Raw genomic sequence first — 10290 nt, forward strand, 5'->3', positions numbered from 1 at the left:
GATCCAAGAAGTCTTTTCCAAGTGATTCTATGATTCTATAAACATATTGACTTTTAAGCTAGTCTTGTGATTTGGGAAAGCCTGAGGTTAGCAGTACTCTACTGACATTGAGGCAATCTGTTTGTTTTCCTCTAGTACTCTTTTGGGAGAGCCAAGCAGACTGATGTTTTATCTTGCATTAAACTATTGCACATACACAATCCTATGTTGTGCCCAGGTGCAATACTCCTTTTGAACAAGTAGCATTTTTGGCAGCCCCAAATTCCTCCAAAATTAGAAGGAATTGTTCCGATTTACACTAGTGCCTCATTCATCTACCTTTAGTGGCACTAAATCAAGCAGAATAATCTTGCACAAATTTACTACAGGGCTATTGCATTACATGCACACATTATCCACATTGCATAACCAGGCTATGAAAACCTCATGTCAAAACATTAGCACCTATTTTGAAGTATTATGTAGCAAGGGAGGGAATAAACAGAGTCTAATACTTAAGCTTCCAATGGATCAGCAGTTTCTTCCCTAACAAAAATAGAGCAAATGTTGCAGGTGAAAAAAAAGAAAAATAGAAAAAGGGAGAAATTAAGCCTCAACCAGTCTACACTCCACTTGAAAACACTGGGCAAGGAGAAGCCCTACATGCACACAGACACAGCCATAGTGTGGAACAGGTCTCACCAGGAAGGTAAACATCCTTTGTTTGACTGAGCATGTTGTTTGAATGCACTCACCAAAACCATACATCAACAGCAAAAATGAAGATATAAAAATAAATATATTCATGATGTTATGTACTCTAAATAAGCAAGAGTCTGGTAAAAAAAATCCATACGGTTGGCTTTAAATAATGATGAGGAATTATATAATCATCAAGTTCCTACATTGCACCTACTTGTGTTTTTAATTCTTCCTCTGCATAGGCAAGCACTAGGAAAATTATCATTTAAAAAAACCTATAAGCTCTTACAAGCTTTTTTATCTCAGTTTTAAGACAGGAAAGAGGCACAGATACTAAAACACATAATAATATAATAACACTACAGATAACAGTAGTTGGATTTGGTTTTCTGTCTGTGTATGTGTCACTACTTCCCTAATCAAATATAGCAGAATGGTAAGAAGTCTGTATTTCTGGGTCTCAGCCATTGGCAGCACAGGAAAACGCTAGATCCTGCTTTGTTCCAGCTGTGCCTACTCAGAAATAATATCATTCATAGAGCCACAATGTCACAGCTATGCACGCCATGCTCGGCCCAGCCGGTTTCACCTCAGCCAGCAGCATACAAATGCAAGCCCTTCTGGGAGCACTAATAATGCAAGGTAGGCAGAGTACAAGGCTTGGCACAGCCTCGTGTGTGCATTAGCTGAGGCAACTAGGACGAACAAAGTTAAATATGACTGGATGAGTCGACAGCCTGCATGGATTCCTGGTACCCTTTTCCGTCACCCTCAAGGGCTTCATGAATAAAGATAAGCTATGCAAACACTCTCCATCTATATTCCCTCCCCCCCAACATCACTGTAAGTGCACACTTAATAAACTTCCTTATCTCTTTCAGTTGCAGTGACCTGAAAGATTCAACAAACCCAAGCCTGACTAATTTAAAAATAACCAAACAAATAGCTGAGAAAAATGATAAGGGAATGCTTAGCTGACAGTGGTGGATGAACAAAACTTATCTTTAGCTAACAGTGTGGTCAGCATATGATGTCAGCACAACAAAAATGACATCAGGTAAACAAACAAATGTTACCTTGACCTTTCTGATTGTTATTCAGTGATTTCAAGTGAAATATCTGCAGCAAGGAAAGACAAAGAAATGCCTGAGAAAACATTGCAACTTGTTATGGCTTTGTGCTATGAGATTCAGAGGCTTGGAAACCTGTGGATTTGGTATTAGATTAAATGCAAAGTCCTAAGTATCCTCCATTGTGGTTTCAGGGCTCATGAACAACAGGGCTATGAGGGTTGGAACCGATGATCTTAAAGTCCCTTCTGACCCAAACCATTCTATGATCCTATGAACAATGTCTGCACGCCTCCAACGCTGCAGCCAGACCATGTACCATTGTACATCAGAAAAGGAAAATAGACATCAGGCTTCTCTACAGAGCTGCCCATCCCAAGGCATTTGTCACTTGTTCCGCAACTCAGGATATCCCAGTCTTCACTTGGTCTCTGAGTCACCTTTTATAAAAACAGTATGTTCTTTTAACTCTCCAGAAGCTACTGAATGGTTGAAAAAAATCAGGTCGGTTACTTAGAAGCATCACTTCAGCAGCGTGCAAACAAGCATGTCCTGGACTGATTCCTGTCTCTAAGGCTAGAGGCAGGCTGTTACATCAATTCAATTGTTTTATTGGAAGCAGTGAGGAGAGCCACAAGACAAGACCAGCATTATCACTTTCTGTGAAGGACAAAACTAACTTTTGTTGAAGCGCAACACATTTCAGGGTGATTTTAATTATTATTTCCTGTCCACTTTGACAAAGCATCTTCTACCCTTTCACATTGTTCAGGGCTGAGGAAGCAGGTTTCACTTACGTGAACAGTAGATCTCTCTAAAACCCAGCATCTCTGGCTACTACTTCTCCTTCATCTCTCCATGCCCACGAAGGTGATCTGTGCTGTGTTCTCAGCAGAATAGGCTCATCCTCCTGTGCCACACTGATGAAAGCTAGCTTATTTTTCCTCCTGGGTTATATCAAGACCAGCTTCCACACTGGCTGCCATTCTTCTCTGTACTGTCACTACTTCATTCATGTGTCATTGTCACCAAATTCACCTGGGTTGGCATTAGACAGTGGAAAGCCCTAATGTCAGAGATGTGCCCCTTGTTCACTCTAGCAGGCTGCATGCAGCCATGGGATTTTGTGACACGAGGGGAAGGAGAGGCAAGGCTGATGACGGAGACTGGCAAAAGAGGAAATAGAAACAGGGTCTGTAGTCAAACCTTCTCAGCCATAAAAAAAATGTTCAAAGTAAGTTAGACAAAAAAATGCTACAATCACAGCTATTGAGGTACTGGAGGAGTAAGGCAGAAAAAGATAAAAGAAATAATACCTCAACAACATCACCCACCCAGTCTGTAGGAGGAAAAAAAGAAGCTGTTGGTATGAAACGAAAAGGGCAGGAGATCCAAAGTCACTACAGAGCCAGTCTGAGGTTAAAAGCACAGTCAATTAGCAGGAGCCAGCATCACAAGGTATACACGACAGCAGATTTTAGAGAGCAAGGACCTTGGAAACCAAGTGTCTAAGCCAGACACAAAAGTCATCACATTCAGCTGGAGAGACAAAGTGAAAGCAGGATATAGAATGAATCAAACGGCTTCAGTTTCCACCATTGTATTTGGCTTAAGTCATGGCGTTTCCTCTTTCCAAAGCAGATGTTGACCATTCAGCGATAAAAGTATAAGCCCCATAAGCTTGCTTGGCTTTCCTGAACTTCACAGATGCAGTCAAGGAGGTGCCAGGGCCCCTGGACAAGAACCTCTGCATGAACATAAACCGCCCAACAAACTAGAAATATCATTGGCCTCAAGATATCTCAGTGTTCATTTTCTACTTTGTTATTAAGCAGCAGCACAGGAAGACAATTCTGTTATGATGCTTCTGAAAACAACTCCTAACCAATTAATCTTGAGGGAGAAATTACTTAATATGACATGATCATCCAGCTGGGAAAGCATTACTCAGTGCTACAGAGAGTGATGCTTTGTGCTCATCTTAGAAGTTTGAGAAAATACCACCTTTTAAAAAGCTTTCAGTAATATCAGTCAACAATATCTGATGCCCAAGGATTTAGAATAAAGACTTGAAGACCAAAACTTCTTGCTAATACTCATGCTTCATAAAGTTTTGAATAAGCTTTGGGCCCACTGCAGTGCACAAATACAGGCTGCTAAGCCCAACTCCACTGTCCTCTTGCCTGACAAAGAGAGGCTTCTACAAATCAGACCTTGTGATTTACATAAAAGCCGTTGTTTTTTTAAGCAAAGTAATAAGATACCATTCTTAGCTAAAATAAAAGTAGTACTGAAAGACATTTTAGGCAGATCTGATTAATTTCTTGATAATTATAGCCAACTTTTGAGGAACATCAAAAGCAACTTTGATTTGTATCCTCAAAAAAATAACTGATCTTCCAAGCACACGCACGCAAATCAATTAATAAAATTAAACCAGGAAAGCCATAGGGGAAGAGCATCTTGTTCACTACAGAGGCTGATATTTCAACCAGCTAGGGCTATGTAGGAGATTAAGTCATGTACACATTCAGGACTGCTAGGGAGTTGAAAGATAAAACAAAAGCTTTTTGAAACAGTTTTGCTCTATCAAATATAAAAAGGAGAAATTATTTCTAGGTGTGACCTTTTTACTGGACATTTCATGGAAGATTACCTGCCCTTGACAGCAGTGACAGACAGCCCTCTCTGATGTGCCTTGGAAAGGTTAATCATCCAACTCCCATGATGTTCCTTGGCTTTCACTGGCAGCTGCCATTGGAAATCATGCCAACAGCTGCACAATAACAGCTTATAAAGGTCTCTAAGGTTCATTTGTTTCTAGAATGCCACAAACACTCAGAAGCAGCACACTTACAGACTCAAGTGCTTACTACATTTACAACTTTAAAAAAAGTTGTCTCACTATGGACTTCTAAGTTTTCTTCTTTAAGTTAAAAAGGCTCTAGTGTATCAAAAATAAACTGCATAAAAGATGAGCTTACAGCAGCAAGGCTGCAATAAATGAATTTCCATCACCACCAGGCCAGAATTTGCAGCAAATGCATTGCAGAGCACTAGAAGCTGGTCTAGAGCAACATGTTAACTGCAAGACTTCCACCAGCTTCCATGGGCCTTGGATCAAGCTCCTGAGAAAAAGGAAGTAGGGGGTCCATCTATAGTGATGCTGTCTAGCATTATAACAAGAATGCCTCATCTTGGTCTACAAGCAGAACTTTGTAGGAATATCATAGAATGCTTTGGGTTGGAAGGGACCTTTACAGTTCAACTACCCTGAAGAAGTAGGGACATCTTGAACCAGATCGTGTTGCTCACAGCCCCATCCACTGTCCTTGAATGTTTCCAGGGATGGTGTCTCACCTATTTCCCTGGACAACCTGTTCCAGTGTTTCACCACCCTCATTGTAAAAAATGTCTCCCTTATATCCAGTCTAAATCCACCCTCTCTTAGTTTAAAAACATTACCCCTTGTCCTGTCACAACAGGCCCTGCTAAAACATCTGTTCCCAGCTTTCCTTTAGCCTCCCTTTCAGTACTGGAAAGGCTGCTCTTAGGTGTCCCCAGAGCCTTCTCTTCTCCAGGCTGAACAACGCCAACTCTCTCAGCCTGTCCTTAGATGGGAGGTGCTCCAGCTCTCAGATCATCTTTATGGCCTCCTCTGGACTTGCTCTACCAGATCCATGTCCTTCCTGTGATTAAGGGCCCAAATACAGCTGTATCCACGTAGCCATAACAAATGCCACAAACCAAGAACACACAGGGTGTATAACAGAAAACTTCTTAAAAACAAAGATGCATCAATAACCATTGTCACAGAGCTCAACAAGCCTTTTTGTTGTTTGCACAAAGTGTATCTATAGACCATTCACAGTGTCTACCTACAGAAGAGACTCTGCTTGCCAAAGCCTTTCTATGTGCATGTGGTATATATACAGAGACTACACACTCTGCATACAGACAGAAAAGCCTCTCCAAGCCTTGTATAGGCCCTTCCTGTCGTATACAGGCTATACATAGGTACCCTGTCCTCAACATAAAGATAGCAAATACTCTGTATACAGAAAGGCACTGCCTCGTTCAGTTGTTGGATTTGTGCAGGAGAGGGTTGGAATGTGTTTCCCCATTGCTATGTAAAGCATATATAGAAGACAGAATTCCTGAAGAAATTCGCTTTCTAGAAACCCCAGGTGAAAGTCATAAAAGAAGTACTGCAAAATTCCCAGGAAGATTCCAGATTTGGGAACTCCTAAGCAATATGTGGAAAGTTCCCAGGGATTTAGAAAGAAGATAATTTCCGTGAAAAGTGATAAGGATTTCTTAAAAACAAAAAAAAAAAAAAATCACAGAAAGGAATTCCTACAAAGCTGGGCAGAAGAGTCATACAAGAGAAATGGGAAAATCCTAGAAAGCTCAACACAGTTCCCAAAAGGCAAACTGGAAATCCTTAATAGAGAATTATCAGACAACAGGGGAGAAAACCTAGAAAATAAACAGGGAATTCCTAGAAAGCAGGTACAGGTCTCTTGGTAAGCAATAAGTAAATTACTAGAGAACACAACAAAAACATTGGCAGAAGCTCTAGAAAGCATTAACTGGAAAGAGGAGGGTAGGAGATTCCTAGAATGCAAAAAGAAGGAATTGCTAGAAAGTGTGGAGCATTTCCAGAAAGGGATTCATAGTAACCAAGAGGATTTATTACCTAGGAAGTAGTAAAAGGAAGATTTATTACCTAAGAAGTAGTTCCAAGACAGTATTATAGGGCAATTCCTCAAAAGCTTTTATGAGGAGCCCCAGAAAGCCATGGTGGGAGGAAGGGGTTTGCAAAGCAATATTATCGGGGCACAACGAAAAAGGGAACAATATTGAGGGATGAAGTCCAAGACAGAAATAGGAAACAAAAAAATGAAAGATTCCTACAAACATTTTATAAAAAGAAACCTAGGTGTTTCCTGGAAAACAGGTGGGAGACACTCTAGTAAGCAATGTTAAGGAGATTGCCCAAATGGATGGAGGCAGGCTCTGGTAAAAAAACAGGCTTCTAGCAAGCAACCTGAGGGAACAACACAAAAGCTCTAGGGATAAGTCCAAGAGAACAATTGGGGATAACCGGAAGGGGGCAGGGAGGGAGATTGCTGCAGAACAAGGGAGTGATTGCTAGAAAACATGGAGAATTCTTAGAAAGCAATATTTAGAGGACTCCTAGCAATCCTTTGGGAGTGATTCCTATAGAAAGCAAGTGGGAAAGCTCCTAGAAAATATGCGGTGGGTCTATAAAACATCAGTGTCTTATAAAGCAAAAGAGAAATACCTAGAAAAGATGCAATTCCCAGGGTGTGGGGGAGCAGGGGTGGGAAGATTCCTAGAAAAATCAAGGATATTCCAAAAATATGTGGAAAATTTCTAGAAAGGGTTTTATAACAAGCAGGAGGCTGAGTCCTTAGAGGATTACTGGGAAGATTACAAAAAAGAAGCAGAGATAGGAGAGGAAGGGGCAGGGTAGACAAGACATACACCATTCCTGAAACACATTCAAGGAGGATTCAAACAATAGTCTTAGAAGGATTTATCAGGGTTTTACTAGGAAACACTGGGGCAAGCTCTGGGGAAATTAAAAAGGAACAGTTTTTTAATAGGAAAGTCAGAGTGCATACACAGAGCGTTGCACATGTTATGACTCTTCTCTGTGCAACACTCTAGGTTAACATGTGGGGTGAGTTCTTAGAGCCTTATCCATCTATTAATCTGTATATTTTATGTAAACTACTCCAACCTGAAACAAGGAGAAGCAGCTGTCGTGGCTTTTGCCATCAAATGGAAAATAGATAAGAGAAAAATACACAATACTTCACTTTCTAAGGGCAAGTTGATTAATCAAGTTTTTGGTTCCCTGAGCCACAAGCTAAATCTTTGATGGAACTAAGGTAACACCCCCAGTTACCAAAGCATCACAATGCTTCGGCGTTGGTCTAGCAGACTTATCCACATCCCATGGGCACCAATTAGAGTTTTGCCACAAAACCTCTAAGAGCAATAGATTAAGTGTCCATTTTTTGTTTCATTATCTGCCTTTGCCTCTATTTACATATGAGTTGGATCTTTTCCAAGGCAAATGAACTCTTATGAGACAAGATTTTACTCTCCTCGCTTTCCCCTTGCAAGTTTCTGTTTTATTTCAGGAATTACTTCTATGCTTTATATTCAAAGGAGATGACATATAAATGCCATATGTTTATTCATCACCATACTCCATCAATCTTTCAGACATGATGACAGACTGACAAGGCAAAAGTGTGCATTTCTGAATCTGCATGGATGCTTCTGCCTCAGGTGGCACATGGGGAATGGATCACAGCCTTCGCTAAGCAGGAGGTCATCAGAAACTGAAATGTTAAAAATCACCTAATTTTCATTCTCATCTTAGTTTTGCAGCACTGGAAAGCAGAGTGTCTTGTAGAGAAGGATAGTTTTAGATGGGATTTAGAAAATAAATATAGCGTCACAGAACAGGATCATTTTAACTATCTCAGTCTAAGAAATCCAGGTAGCACATCTTAAAATGAGGTTAGTGCTGGTGAATATGAAATAGTTGAGTCTACCTCAAGCAAGACAGATCTGCCGGGAATCCCAAACAAGGCACATCAGGTGCTGTGTGCAGAGAAGGTATCTTACTCCACAACAAATCATCATTTTTAAAAAAGTAGCAATAGCTGCAAACAGGCAACTGAGCAAAAGCATCATTTATAGTATCAAACCTCTAAAATCCTGAATTGAAGTGAAAATGAAAAAAAACACTATATCTTATGCTAGACAAATAACACGAGCTGGATTACTCTTGTTTGGTAGCACTGGCTATTAAAGGTTCATCTTGAACGCCCGCTCCCAGCCCTGCCATCACTCCTCCCCAGGCTGTAACCCAGCAAGCAATGTCTTCCCATCCATTTTCCCCCTCACCCAGGCAGGCTACCAGCATGCAGAGAGTCTAATCCCTGCCAGTACTTTCCTGCCTGGTAGCTGTTTATCTGGGAACATCTCTGTACCTTGTTACACACAATCCTTTGATACTTACCCTGCTGGAGGGGCTGTGCGCTAGGAACATAAAGCTGTTATTAAACTAATCTCATGGTGCTGAGGGGAGATGGTCCTTGCTCTGGGCAGTAGGATGGCATTTCCAAGGATAGGAGTACACTGCACTGACATAGTCGCAACCCCCTTCAAGTCTGTCAAAAATACACATAGCTCCAAGGCACACAGGGACCAGCCAAACCTGAACTCACAGGATACATAGGAACTCCCATAAAGGACAAGAGGAGCTGCCTTCAGTTTGTTAAAGCAAGAAATTCTATAGGCTTGGTGAAATTTCTACAGCTAAATGAACAAGCTGCACAAGCAGCCAGTCAGTTCAAAACGAAAAGTAACCCTAAAGTAACTGCTTCAAGCACTATAATAAGCAGTAATTACCAAGGAAAATAATTGCAAAGAAAACCACAACGTTGAGCAAGTAACACTCTGCTTTTCCAACAATTTCAAATTCTTCAAAATATAAGATATATGCAATGAATGTGGCTGAAAGAGTGAAAAAGTTATTTTAGAGTCAAGAAATTGCTCCAAAACTGGTGGCCCAGTGAGATACAATGATTGCTCAAAAAGAATAAAACAAATGGAATACTAATAACTGCCCAATAGCTACAACATTCTAGGTCAACTTGTAAGCAGTTTACTCTTGGTTTTATGCTTAAAAGACAAAAATAATACATTAAGAAAAAAATCAGAAAACAAATGTTTTCATGTGCTAGTAGACAAAGATAAGCAAAATTTTTTTCCCTTCTTTCACAGACTGTTCTCCAGTAATGCGTGACAAATTAGCCGGTTGGATATAAAAAAATCTCCTGTTTTCAAGAAGAAACCTCTGCCTCTGTCATACAGAGCAATATGTTGTGGCTCTTTGAGAAGAGTAGAGCTGATGTGCAGCAGTAAGAAAAAAATGCCAGGAGCCAGGATCAAATCACACCCTCACAAACACTACTGCTACCTATATGATATGCATCAGCTAACTGTAAGAAAGTAGATTGAACACAGAGATTAAAAAAACAGTAGATGGCTCTATTAAGAATATATTTGAAAGGCATATCTTTTCAAGAATGATACAAGAGCTGCACAATCTGACAGTCCTCCACAAGAGTGAGAGCCTGGTGCTCACTTCTGGCTCAGCTTCCTGCCCAGGACGAGCTCCCTGGTAAAAGCTGCTATGCAGAAAGTGCTGGGAGATGCCCCAGCAGGGACTCCCCCATTTTTGCTTAGGAACAACTCTAACATCCACCTGAGCTGCATTACAACCATCCCTGTGCCCAAATAGGTGTCCCAGTGATCCGGACCCTGACCTGCAGACCCAGCTTCCCAGCTCAGCCTTGGGTTTGCCTCATGATCAGCAACTTCCCCAGCAATCTTAGTTCTTGGCTGAACCTTGTGGCCACCCCTGGGTCAGGCCTGATTTGTTTGCAGCCTGCACCAGACTCCCAGGTCAACTCCCCTTGCGCAGCAG

Source organism: Cuculus canorus, chromosome 3 (genome assembly GCF_017976375.1).
Source record: "Cuculus canorus isolate bCucCan1 chromosome 3, bCucCan1.pri, whole genome shotgun sequence".
Classification (NCBI taxonomy): domain Eukaryota; kingdom Metazoa; phylum Chordata; class Aves; order Cuculiformes; family Cuculidae; genus Cuculus; species Cuculus canorus.